Source organism: Pimephales promelas, chromosome 8, assembly GCF_988280905.1.
Source record: "Pimephales promelas chromosome 8, fPimPro1.hap1.1, whole genome shotgun sequence".
Lineage (NCBI taxonomy): Eukaryota > Metazoa > Chordata > Actinopteri > Cypriniformes > Leuciscidae > Pimephales > Pimephales promelas.
In genome coordinates, this window is record NC_142776.1 from 31,627,892 (window position 1) to 31,641,395 (window position 13,504).

Here is a 13,504-nt window from a genome sequence, read left to right on the forward strand (position 1 = left end):
ATTCAGACGGCTTGAGTACACATTCAGAGTACTTCAGGATGGCAGACACTCTCCATTGTGGAAGTTGACCTAGGGGGAAATAGTTTATTGATTTCTGGGGTAACATGATTAAAATGGGTTTCTGGAAGACCCCGACTTGTCAACTAGATGAGAGACTTGGGACAATAAAGAGAGCCGCAAAGGAACTGCCCATCAGATACGACATTACTGACCTTTTTTTATTCTTTACCTTCAAAGATGCATTGTAAGAAAGTGTCAAAGTGTACAAGCAATAGATACAAAATAAATAAATAAAAATTCACTAATTAGTAATTTAAAATTCTTTTTTTCTCCATTATAAATTGTAATCTATGCACTGAAACATGATTAAAGGTCAATTTGAATTCTTCTAAATATCCTATTAAAATGTGTTATTAAATCATTATTTAAATTATTTGAGTGCTCAGTTATGACAATGGTAATCTAAATGGTAAAAAAAAAAAAGCAGAAATGAGCATGCACAGATAAATTCCCAATATCGGACGATAACAATATACATTAGACTGATACAGATACATTTAAAAATCACTAATATCACATGGTTTGGTACCCTTATTTCATTCAGCCCTAACTAGACTGAAAAAAATGGTGTAGGTATTTACTTTAATACTGTCATATGTTCTCAGTGTTTGTCCCTGGACTTTTATGTTACTTCCTGTCCTGAGTGCCATGTTTGTAGTTTGTTGTAGTCAACAAACTACAACATTTTCTTATTTCTAAATAAGAAAATGAGCATGCACAGTTAAATTTCCAACATCGGCCAATATATAAAAAAATATTGAATGATACAGATATATTTAAAAAATCACAAACATCGGCTGATGTAATACCCATATAATATCATTCATCCCTAACTACACTGGAAAAAAAAGGTTTAGGATTTAATTTGAAACAATTTTCACTCAGATATTCAAAGTAAATAGTAATAATATAGTACATTTCGCAAAAAAAAAAAAAAGTACATTGAATTAAACCTGAATATTTTTAAGTAGAAAGACTAAAATAGTATTTTCTTGTGAAAAGTACTCAAAAATCAGGTTCATTTAGAACTTTGAAAAGAAAATATTATTTCAGTGTTAAATATTTTATGCGCTAAATCCACACCACTAGGCAGTGTAAGTTAGCAAAACAGTTTTACAACTTGTCTGTTTGACACCCAGCGAAATATGTTTGTTTAATTGGCATATGCTTGCACAAGGTCTTGGGTGGGGTGGGTAATCAGGAAGAACGATCACATGGTCATTGATGCCAGTGATTGCAGAAAGTGCCATCTGTGAATAAGACTGCCAGAAAGGAGTCTGAGCTCGCTCGACCTCTCTCTCTCTCTCAGGTTGAGTTATGTTAACCATATGGCACTCTAAGCCTCACCCCAACCTCACTTTAACACACTTAAGTTAATTCCATTTTGAACATGAGCATGGCTTTGAGTTGATGGCTTTCTCAACAGCTGTGTTGAACATGCTATATTTTCGTCTCGGCACACTTGTAGATTGTATAACGAATGCATACAGTAAATTATGTCCTGTACATTGCTGCTTCTATAATCTTGCGTCTGGAAACAATTTAGCTGCTATTAAAATGTCAAGGCTAAGGGGGATTGTGTATAAACACAAGCAATCAAGACAATGGGTATTTTATTAGAATGACATATGGTGTTAGAGTTCACGGAGCATTACACATCAGATAAACGATAATTATGACATGTTTGAAAGAGTTCAAAAGGAGGTACTTGGCGGCAAACCAAATGAACTTCTGGAGCTCTGGAGCAAATCTACCTGATCAATTATTTGAGTAAATTGACCTTACTTAAAATAAATACTTAGGGATGCATGTTATACCACTCCATGGGGGGCCATTGATCAATGTTGTTTGATTTCAGTGACACGATCAATGGTACGAACATGTCAAACAAGCTAATTCATGCTAACTTTTTTTTCTCTTCTTTTTGCATCAGCAGCTGTTTTACTCTAAACACTATAGCTTAATAATTAAAATAGATCAGGGAAGCAAAGAAAACATACAAAATGTGAAAATAAATGAAAATATGTAAAAACAAAGTAGTCAAATTAATTAGATGGCATTCTATTTCTAACAAAAAGCCATCAATTGAAGATTATTCAAATGCAATACAGAACTGTGAAAATACAGAGTAATAGTAAATCATACAAAAACACACATATACAGCCCTTAAATATATCATTTTCACAACATGTCATGATATAGTACATACATAAAGCACCAGAAAAGAAATATCGTTCAAATGATAAGAGTAACATAATTTGGCGGTTCTGTAGGTCTGGAAAGAGTTCAGTTCAGTAATCATTGCACGCTGGATTAGCGTTCAGTCAGCAGGAGACCATCCCTGCTCGGTCTGGTGAACTGGGTTCGTCCTGCCCCTGCCCCGACCTAGCACATGTCGTACAGCAGTCTTTATGCCTCAGCCTATATCACCAGCTCCGAGACACTCTCAATGCAGCTGCATATATCATCCTGACAAGCTGGAGGGCATTAATCAAGGCCCAGGTGAGCTCATTGTGTAGGTTGTCAGCATTGCTTGAAGGTTAGAGGGGGGTTATTTCCTATAGAGGAATGCACCTGTGCTTCACTGTTCTATGCCCTTCACTGTTTTGTGGTTTTTGGAGGTTGTGCATTTCTCCTCAGTCAGTCTGCAGAGTTATGGTCATGGGGAAGTGTTACATTTATCCTCGGACAATATTTTGACATATTTTTCTGCCTTTTGGCAATGTTCAACAACTATCAAAATATATATATATTTTTTTAAATTGAGTAACTGGAAGGAAGGGAGGGAGGGAGGGAGGGAGGGAGGAAGGAAGGAAGGAAGGAAGGAAGGAAGGAAGGAAGGAAGGAAGGAAGGAAGGAAGGAAAATTGGATATAGATATAGGCTGAGGCATTAAGACGGAAGGAAGGATGGAAGGAAGGAAGGAGGAAAGGAAGGAATGAAAATTGGATGTAGATATAGGCTGAGGCATAAAGACGGAAGGAAGGAAGGAAGGAAGGAAGGAAGGAAGGGAGGAAGGAAGGAAGAAAGGAAGGAGGGAAGGAAGGAAGGCAGGAAGGAAAATTGGATATAGATATAGGCTGAGGCATAAAGACCGAAGGAAGGAAGGCAGGAAGGAAAATTGGATATAGATATAGGCTGAGGCATAAAGACCGAATGAAGGAAGGAAGGAAGGAAGGAAGGAAGGAAGGAAGGAAAATTGGATATAGATATAGGCTGAGGCATAAAGACGGAAGGACTGAAGGAAGGAAGGAAGTAAGGAAGGAAGGAAAATTGGATGTAGATATGGGCTGAGGCATAAAGACGGAAGGAAGGAAGGAAGGAAGGAAGGAAGGAAGGAAGGAAAATTGGATGTAGATATAGGCTAAGGAAGGAAGGAAGAAAGGAAGGAAGAAAGGAGGGAAGGAAGGATGGAAGGAAGGAAGGAAGGAAGAAAGGAAGGAAGAAAGGAGGGAAGGAAGGATGGAAGGAAGGAAGGAAGGAAGAAAGGAAGGCAGGAAGGAATGAAGGTTGGATATAGATATAGGCTGAGGCATAAAGACCGAAGGATGGAAGGAAGGAAGGTTGGATATAGATATAGGCTGAAGCATAAAGACCGATGGAAGGAAGGAAGGAAGGAAGAAAGGAAGGAAGGAAGGATGGAAGGAAGGACGGAAGAAAGGAAGGCAGGAAGGAATGAAGGTTGGATATAGATATAGGCTGAGGCATAAAGACTGAAGGATGGAAGGAAGGAAGGTTGGATATAGATATAGGCTGAAGCATAAAGACCGATGGAAGGAAGGAAGGAAGGAAGGAAGGAAGGAAGGAAGGAAGGAAGGAAGGAAGGAAGGAAGGAAGGAAGGAAGGAAGGAATGAAGGAAGGAAGGAAGGAAGGAAGGAAGGACGGAAGAAAGGAAGGCAGGAAGGAATGAAGGTTGGATATAGATATAGGCTGAGGCATAAAGACCAAAGGAAGGAAGGAAGGAAGGAAGGAAGGAATGATATAGATATAGGCTGAGGCATAAAGACCAAAGGAAGGAAGGAAGGAAGGAAAAAAAAACACATAAGGTAATCGCAGTACTGACAATGTTATCTTTATATCACCAGAAAATAATTTTAAATATATCATACTCGATATTTGATGTCATGGCTATCACAGTGGTTATTAAAGAGTGGGATGTATTGTGAGTGGCGTGCATGAGAAAGGGATAGTTCTCCCAAAAATGAAAATTAGCGCATGATTTACTCACCATCTTCTTTCAGACAAATACAATCGGAGTTATATTAATGTTCTGGCTCTTACAAGTGTTAAAATGGGAGTGAATGGATATATTTTTTTGGAAGTCCATCAAAGCGCTAGCCTGGTCCCACCAGACTCTCATAAACTTCATTTGTACAGAGAGTCTGGCCTCGCTCTATTGAAAAGCATTAACTTCCTTGTAGGCCGGTACTCTGTTGAAGTTTAAAACTATTAGATCTGCCCAGAGCCACTCGCTAACCAATCGCTAACGTTTGCTTGTGACGTATGATGACTCAAACTAGCGCACGACATCAACGTCATCGTTTGACTGGAGAAAACCAAAGAATACACCACAAGCCCAGACGTAGTACTGAAGGAAAATTAAAATTGAGCAGGGTGGAGCCAGGCTTTCAAAGCACATCCATCCCTGAAAAAAGTGCTCCATACGGCTTCTAAAGTCAAGCATGTTCATGTAAGAAAAATATCCATATTTAAAACTTTATTGACTGAAATAACTAGCTTCTGGAAGAAGTCGACTTGCACCATTGAGAATGAGCAACAAATCTGAACACTTTAGATCGGTCGTGGGCCCTGTGTCTCACCTTGTTTCCTGTTGATGGCAACATTGCCTTGCAACATTGCTCAAAAAGTTGTGTATTGTAATAGAATGTATTGTACAGGCATTGAGCTATGCAATCATATTTGCTTTGTTTGCTTCTAAATGGTCTCGGATTAAACATATTTAGTCGTTGTTATTAGTTACTACTGGCATGCTAATTGCAGAACAATATTGTTCTGTTTGACCCATTTTCATAAAAGATATTATTCAGTCATATATAGATATAAACATATATCAATTACCAAGCAACAAAACAAACAGAACAATAGGGTGTAGAAAATGATAATGACAGATCAAACAACCTCAACCGAATCCTCCAAAGTGGAAAAGCGAGAGAGCAGTTTCCGACTGAACAGTGAATGAAATCGAGGAGCGGAGGAAAGAGAAAAAGAAAGAATGGATGTGATCCCCTAGGCAGTGCCCAAAACAATGTCAGGTTTGTTTCGGCCTGGTTGCGTGAAGACTAAGCTTGGTGGAACTGGCAGCTTGCCCTCTCGTTTTTTCTCTTCCCTCTCTCCCGCCACTCTATTCCAACCCTGTTGCTTTCAGGAGGAAGCATTCCTATGAAGTTCATCAGCCTTCTTTCTGTTTGTGCGGCCATAATGGCAGCTTCATCCTCCGAGCACTTAAAAAGGACATGCTGGGTACTGGAAGGGCCCCGTCAGTTCAGCGTCGGCACAGTGGCGCTTTGAGTGTTCTCTCTGTCTGGCAATCTGCTCACGCTATCAAACAACCCTCTCTTCCTGCCAAAACCTGCCTCTGTCCCTCCTTCAACCAGTAAAGGGGGCATTTAAAGGGTCTTGTTCACATTACCGCCCGAGTTCAGATGAATGCCCTCTTTGCAGAACAGCTTAGCCTCAATAATAGATGTTACATTTGTTCACTGTACTTGTCAATAGAAACATTACCGTTATTGTGCCTACTTAGTATTTAACTCATCCCTATTTATGCTATTATTGATTGAATGATTACTTTGATGATTGATGATTAAGCAACCACCTGCCAGCCACCCAATACACCCTAGCAACCACTTAGAAATGCCCTAGCAACCACTCAAAATGCCATGGCAACCCCATAGCAACATTCTAAAACTACCCAGGACACTTGAGCTATAGAATGCAACAGCTTTTTATTAATTATTATTATTATTATAACAGTAGATCATACTTCCGGAACACTACAAAAATGAATATATCCTCAGTCAGTCAAATATCATTCCAAGCATGTTAAACAGGAAACGGGAACCCTTAACGAAAGCACTTTTAAGTGATAAGTTGTCCTGCTGGAAGCAGATCAAAACGTCTGTCAGACACCAAGCTATAATTTTACATAGAAGAATATGTGAAAGTACATCATGCATTTCATGCAATCCCGAGCCATGTAATGGGTTGGAGTCACAGATTATGAAATTAATGGTACATTCAAACAGTGAAGTGAACACATGAACAAATCCATTTTAATTGAATTTTAATTAGGAGTGTGTACATTTAATGATGTTTCTTTTTTAATTGATGGCACATTGTATGATCTCACCTCACACGGAAAGGACTTGACAGATGACAAGGGCATAATTTCCTGGAAACCTGAAAGACTAATTATTTCCTTCACCAATATGGGCACTCTTCCATTTGACAGATACAGATACGTCAGCGGCACCTATCAGCGTTTTTAAAGCAAACATGTCAACCCTTCTCGATTTCAAACTCCCCACCCATTCGCCCATTTCCACATTGTACGTCAAGGCGAGACCGTTCCACCCTCAGCATTGTGGGTGAGGGGTGGGGCTTTTGTGTTTAGAGTGTGTGACAATGTCCAGGCCTGTGCTATTTGCTCTGTCGGCAAATCACATGTTCCCCAGGGGTTTAGTCCTATGTGAGGTACAGATGAGCTTTTGCTGTCAATCAGGTGGATTCAAGTCAGAGGTTAAGTCAGAGGTTATCAAAAAATGTTGGTCCATGGTGACCTTTTTTTTTTTTTTCAATGGAACCCATCAACGTTTAGTTACCCATTGTCTTCAAAGTATTTTCTTTTGTGTTCAGCAGAAGAAAGAAATTCATACAGGTTTGCAACAACCTGAGGTTGAGTAAATGATGACAGAATTTGGATTTGGTTGAACTAACCCTTTAACTCTTTCCCAGCCAAACACACAATTTTCTGTAATTTGTGAGAAAACGCTTCCCAGCCAAACGGAATTTTCCAGATTTCCATGTTTTCACTGTTATACGCTATGGCACATCCATTGAAAGAGCACTGAATCTTCTGATCAAAGTACTTGCGAAGACGATGCAGAAACAAGTGATAACTTATGGCATGTTTAGGTATCCATGCAACTAAATAATCTGGGGGCAATAAAAACTTTTGTGAAAATGACCAAAAACGCTGCCGGTAGCTGGTAACTTTTTATTTATTTTTTAAATGCTGATGGGGAAAGAGTTAGGCATATGAATAAGTTTTGCTATTTAACTGCTATTTTTCAAAACTGATTATATATTTATTAAAGTGGAAAGTGCACATACAGTAACACTGTGCCTATAACAGTTGTGGCCTATAACACTTTAAACACAAGAGAATACATATTTTGTTTATCCTACAACTAGAATGATGCTGACATTATATATATTTTTTTAATTATGTGAAATAAATATGAGACAGTGTATAGAAATCTTCAGCGGTCCTATAATCTCTAGTGAAGCATGTTGAATGTTGAGAGCCCCTGTTTTAAAAGTATTATTCAAATATGCGGAAAAAAAAAATCTTTTATTATAGACAGGAGATGATGTCGTCAAATGTTTTGGCTCTTTGCCTTAGTCTATTGATATTGTTCAACCACAATTTAAAATTCTGTCTTGATTTACTCACCTTCATGCCGTTAAACTTCCTTGACCTTCATTGACTTCATTGTTGAACTAACAATTGGTTGAAACATTTTCTTTCAAAAAAGAAAGAATTTTTCTCAGATGTGACAACCCGATCTCACGGCAATTCGTACAAATTTTACGAGGTGGCTAATTTGCACGAATTCATTCGACCTCACTCATATTGACTACATATTTTACGAGTTAACAAATTCGTATGAGTTCATACGAATGACCTACCCCTGACCCTGCCCCGACGTGGGTTTAGACAAATCGTACGAATTGGTCGTGCGGTAGTAGCGTAGGATTGTGAACATAGTTCTCTTAAAGGATGTGTATAGTAGTTTCTGATAAAGTAAGCATACATTTTGCTGTTGTTCATGTCTATGGTTAGGGATTTGAAAGAAAAAAATACAATTCTGAGAGATTTACTTTTTTGTGTTTATCATGGTGGATGATAAAATGACCGAAAAACCCATAAACTTACATGTAGACCACTATATCATATAGCTTTGTGGGTGGGCTTTAGATCACCCTGTACAACCAGCTCGCTAGCAACCACGTAACAACACACTAAAAACCACTTTGAACACCTTAGCAACTGCATAGCAACGCCCTTGCAATCACCCAGAACATTAGCTACTCTTGCACCAACTAGCACTGGTCACATTGTCTTACATTAGTCTGAAAGATGTGTAGTTTTTATTTTTAATATGAAATAATACTAAACTAAGCTATTTAACCATATTGACAGCGTTACAAAAGGCAAAACATGGATCTTGACATCTATGGCACAAAACATAAACAAGTCTCCCCATGCCTCAGTGCTTCCTCCATCCAGAATTCCTTCACTTTCATTCATTCTCTCTCGCCCTCTCTCTCCTTCTTTGTACACTCCATGTGAAAAGTGCTCAGATCTGGCTTTGTGGGAGTGATTGTCACTCGTTTAATGAGCTGCTTTGCCAGACGAGAGGCTTTGGCAACATATGTCTCCCCAGTGCCTCTCTCGCTCTGCACTGTCCCATGCGCTAGTGGTGAGGCTCTCTCTCTCTCTCTCCCGCGTCTGCTGTGGTAGACGTTTCTCTGGATTTCCTCAGCACTATCTGTTTTTTCACGGCTGTGGGATTAAACTGAGCAGAAGAAGAAGGGTTTGTCTGTCTTTCTGAGGACGAGCGGACAAGAATGAAGCAGATTCCTGTGAGTATTTAGACTTCTGTTTGATGGGTTTGTCTGAGCCTGATATAAAGGGAACCCGGTCGAGGGAATTACTGCTGCTACTGTAGTGGTGTGTGCTGTGACCCTCGCACGTGTGTAACAGAAAGTCTTTGGAGGGACAGTGAAGCGGTGTGTGATATGCAAAATCAGCTTCTTTTCATCTAGTGCTTATATAGGATTTAAGATTTAGTGCTACCTTTTGCTTTCTTCTTTATTAAACTTTTTTTCTTGCATGTTTCTCGTGAGTAATGTCCATGTCAGAATGATTTGAATTTTTAATTGGCGCTCGTATTAATGTTTTGGCTTGTTAACGCACATGTTCTGTTCTGATATAATTTGGGGGGAAATATACTTTACAATGAGGAAGGTAGGAATTGATTAAAAACAAATTTCTTACGAGGTAACTTTCTTCAAACGTATTATGTTTGAGGTCTCAGAGAGACCCTATTCTATATATATATAATGAGATAAATGTAATGATTTTTCAAACGCTGTTGTAAGATAAACTGTCATAATTTTGACCCCAAATTTCCCCTCCAATAGAAACAATGCTACATTTCTTTAAAGGAGGGTTAAAGCTTCGGTAATATCTCCAAATCAGCTTTTATTTAGGTCTGAGAATTTTCATAATTACAGTATTTGAGGAGAAAATAAGTGGTTAAGTTCTAAACTCATACTTTTAATACATAATTAGGATTATGATTTGTACACATTCTTATCTTCTCTGAGACAAGTCAATCTCAATAGACCATAAGGGTTCAGCTTTTTTTTGTTATATTTTTTCATAATGTTAGTTATTTAGTTATTTATGACAGATGATGCGGAAATGGTTTATTTGCTCTTAATGCATTATCATTGGGATCTTTCTATGGATCTTAAAGGGACACTTCGCCTCTGGAAAGATGAATGTAAATTTAAAATGGGTCATTTATGTAGAAGAAATTTGAATTTATTTTTGAATTTGGAGCTTTCTAGACTGAGAAAAGCCATAAAATGTATGTGGATGAAAGACAACAACTCCCAGAATCCACTTGCTTCGCTGCCCTAGGAGGCCACGCCTACCGATGGAGAGCCCACTAGTTAAACAACAAGTCTAGGCTGAGTTTGTCCGAAATTGTGTTTTGAGATCGCCCAAAATGTCCGGGATTTGGCTTTTGCGTTCTGCAGTCGCCATTCATTATGTTTACTGTGGCGAGCAGGACGAGGCTGAGGGCCGTGGGAGAACGGCGCGAGGCCGGTGGCGTGATTACCGATGAGCGAGACCTGTGAGACGCACCGGTCTCGTATCTCTCATGGAGGAGCGGGAATTTTCTTAGCAATGTTAAAACGCACATCAACCGATCACTTGTTTAGCCTTCATGCAAACACTACATTCAGATTCACCAATCAGAATGAATTCAGTTAGATTGAAACAAAAGGTGTGCATGCAGACAATGAATGGGGACTGCAGAAAGCAAAAGCTGAACCCCGGACATTGACAGCCGGACATGTCCGGGAAAAAAAGGATGGTAACCCCGACCACTCAGCTTTCTCCACAGAACAAGAGCCTAGCTTAGCTTTCAAAAAAAAAAAGGCCGACACTATGTGTACATTCTGTGAGTGAGATCCCAACCTCTATGGAAGGGTTGCGAAAACATGCGGGACAGACCCTACTACTGACTCTGGTCTTTAGTCTCTGGCCAAAAAATCCTTAGGTGACGCAAAACGACGATTTTTTTCATCATCTGAGGATTTTTTTTCCAGACAAAAAATAGATAAATCTCTAGTCTCAGGAGCATATGAGGGTGGAAAGCATGGTCATTTGAACCAGTTAGCTAACTGCTAACTGGAAAGTGTTTCCAGTTAGCAATGCTTTAGTATTTTGCAGCTTTTTTGTCTGAATAAAAAATATCTCTGAATAGAAACTGCTCTGGAAATATCCCTGTAGAACTTTGTGTCTTGTTTTGTTTTGTAAGACCAAGAAAAAAAAGACCAGTGGTTTATCTGAGCATTGAAATAATGACGAAATCCAGAACGTTTTGATGCTTCCGACAGAACTGTCAAATAGCTTGTTTTAAACAAGATTATCCAGATGTTAAGGAACAAGTTGTAACATGTTCTAAATTAGTAGCTCTTATGAATCACTTTCTACACACCACAAAAGTCAATAGACACAGGTGTGCCGTTGTTTGGAAGCTATACATAGGAGAATTAGTGCAGTATTTACTCTATGACAAACACAGGATATTTCTTTGCCTTAGGAATAAAATATTCTGCCTACTAGAGGAAAAAAGTAAATTAGCTTTAGATTTGTCAGGGGAAGGAGATAATCTTGGGCACAAGTTCCATTTATCTTGTCTGGCTACAGCCAAGTTTCATCCTGGGAGATTGCCAACATCCGTCAGATCTGAATGAACGTAGCCAGGGCTCTTGCTGTGTCAGTTCCCACAAAGTAACACTCCTGTCCCCCTGGTGTGCCTGTTTCCAATCCCCTCTACTTCAGGCCACTCAACACGAATAACAGCCTAATATGATCGCTGTCCAGGGCACGGAGAACTCCACTCATCTCAAAGACATCAAAGAAAGAGGGTAATGAAAAAAATAATATTAAAAAAGCCGAGACACAAAAGGGAATTTCTCACCAGGTCTTTCTCACATGTACGTGAAATGGCACATGTAGAGACATTTTTACGCTCTCGCTCTCTGTCGCTCCCCCTCCTCCCTACTTGACAGCACATCTGTGATTGCAGAGCTTTTGAACGATCTCTTTCATTCTTCACAGCCGTCTTCTGTGACCTTAGCCGCACGGACAATTTGTTCCTTTCGCGCTCTCAGATTAGGCTTTTAACGGTTGGGCCCAACAACACATCCCTTGAACATTGCATTCTGGTCATGAACTTGTTTTTAAATAGCTGAAATTGTGCATTTTTTACCAGCAATGCAAGGCTTCTGAACTTGAACTCTACTCCTTTTGGTGTGTGGATCTAATGCGTCGCAGTTACGTTTGTTTGGTTGGTAGAAATGCAATCTGGTCTAATTTGCGGAAGCGAATAGCTATTATTGAGTAAATTCCTTTACAGTAGGGGGACACGAGTGCAAATCTGTATGTTTTGGTTCAGTTGTAAAACCAAAGAGGCAAGAACATGAATAATACAGTGAAGATGTACCTACCTTCTCCTTAGTCATTACTTATTTATTTACAGCAGTAAACTGTTGACGTGACATGTAAGTCAAATACTACTGTGTGAACAGAGACTTTTGGGGGAAGAGGGAGGGAAACTGATCCACGGAGAGTAGTGATGAGAAGGACTTTGATCCATCCAAGTGACTCTTTTTAATATGTTCATTGTTCATATGTTCAATTTGACAGGCTAAATCAATATGCCAGTGGGTTGCGACAAGTGGCTGTCATCAGTGAGTCATTGAATCATTTACTTTTTATGAATGTTTAAATAAAGTTTCAATTATGTAATGTGCTTTGGCCATTTTAATTGTGTTTATCATTATCGTTCAAGTCAGTGTTTGTTATAAAAATGTTCCTTTAAAATCAACTCCTGATCAACGTCTGCAGATCCTCACATTTATTCAGTTCATTAACAAACGAAAATCAAGTGAAACTTGTTTGGTCTTCGTTTGGTTGAACCAATGAAATTATCCTTCATAACCCAAATTTGAACTCAGTTTGCTCATGCTAACAGTCACTCATTTGAAAAGTGCATCCAGTAGACGTCAACTTATTCGAAAAGTTAAGAAAACAACATTAATTGTACATATGCACATTATATAGGCCATTATTTCTGAAAAGTAGACATGAGTTACGGGCCATTTTGTTTTCTTCTTTCATCTGTCCCTTGGTTTTTCCACCTGGTGTGTATTTTTGCACGACAAGAACATTTATGAGAGGAAGTGAGACCTTTTCCACTAGGGAACCCACTCCATAAAATCCAAGAAAAGCATGTAACAGGTTGATGATCAGGAACTGGTCTGGGTTTGATGGCACTTTTAAAATAAATTGCACTGTTGACCAGGGACACGTTAATCTCTGTCAGAGCAGTTCACTGGGGTCAAAAGGTCATTTGCCATCTCTCCAATGGGGACTTACGGTTTGGAGCTCCTTTCATTGATTATAGTTCTCTCGCTCTCTTTTCTCATCTTTTTTTCACTCTTCTTCCTCTCTTGCTGCTTCATCCATCTGTACGTCTCAGTCAATACGCCTGCACGTCATTCTACGTTTTCCTCATCCACTCTCCCACTCCATCAAAAAACAATCTCTCCACTTCTCCGTGCAGCAAGTTCATGATCCACGCCCACGCCATCCATCGCCCCCATCTATCTACATTTTGTCTCCTTCATTCACTCCCACATCCCTCTCCCATCCCCTGTCAACGACAGAGACAGTTGATGACTTCTGCTTCCCACTATCTTATTCCATAGCTGTCTTCCACCAGCCCACATATTTTCTATTCTTTACCAAATTCTTGATTCTCCCTTTAAGCGCAGAGTATCCCTACATTCCTTGCTTGTTCCCCCCCGTCCCGTCCCATCCCATCCCTGCCTC

The 13,504-nt window shown here is 39.3% G+C and overlaps 1 protein-coding gene across 15 annotated transcripts in view; it reads left to right on the top strand.

Annotated features, from left to right (window-relative positions):
• The window catches only part of chl1b (cell adhesion molecule L1 like b), a 129,403-nt gene that overhangs the window by 71,072 nt on the left and 44,827 nt on the right, over positions 1-13,504 (top strand). For 6 of the 15 annotated variants that reach the window (XM_089134376.1, XM_089134379.1, XM_039648823.2 and 3 more), the window contains exon 1: positions 8,751-8,949. The exons of 2 other annotated variants lie outside the window; for them this stretch is intronic. The gene's annotated coding sequence lies outside the window, so the exon portion shown is untranslated. Of the gene's footprint in view, positions 1-8,748; positions 8,950-12,316; positions 12,361-13,504 lie in introns of those variants that run through there. 7 more of the 15 variants (XM_089134386.1, XM_089134378.1, XM_089134383.1 and 4 more) reach the window with 5 other exon arrangements.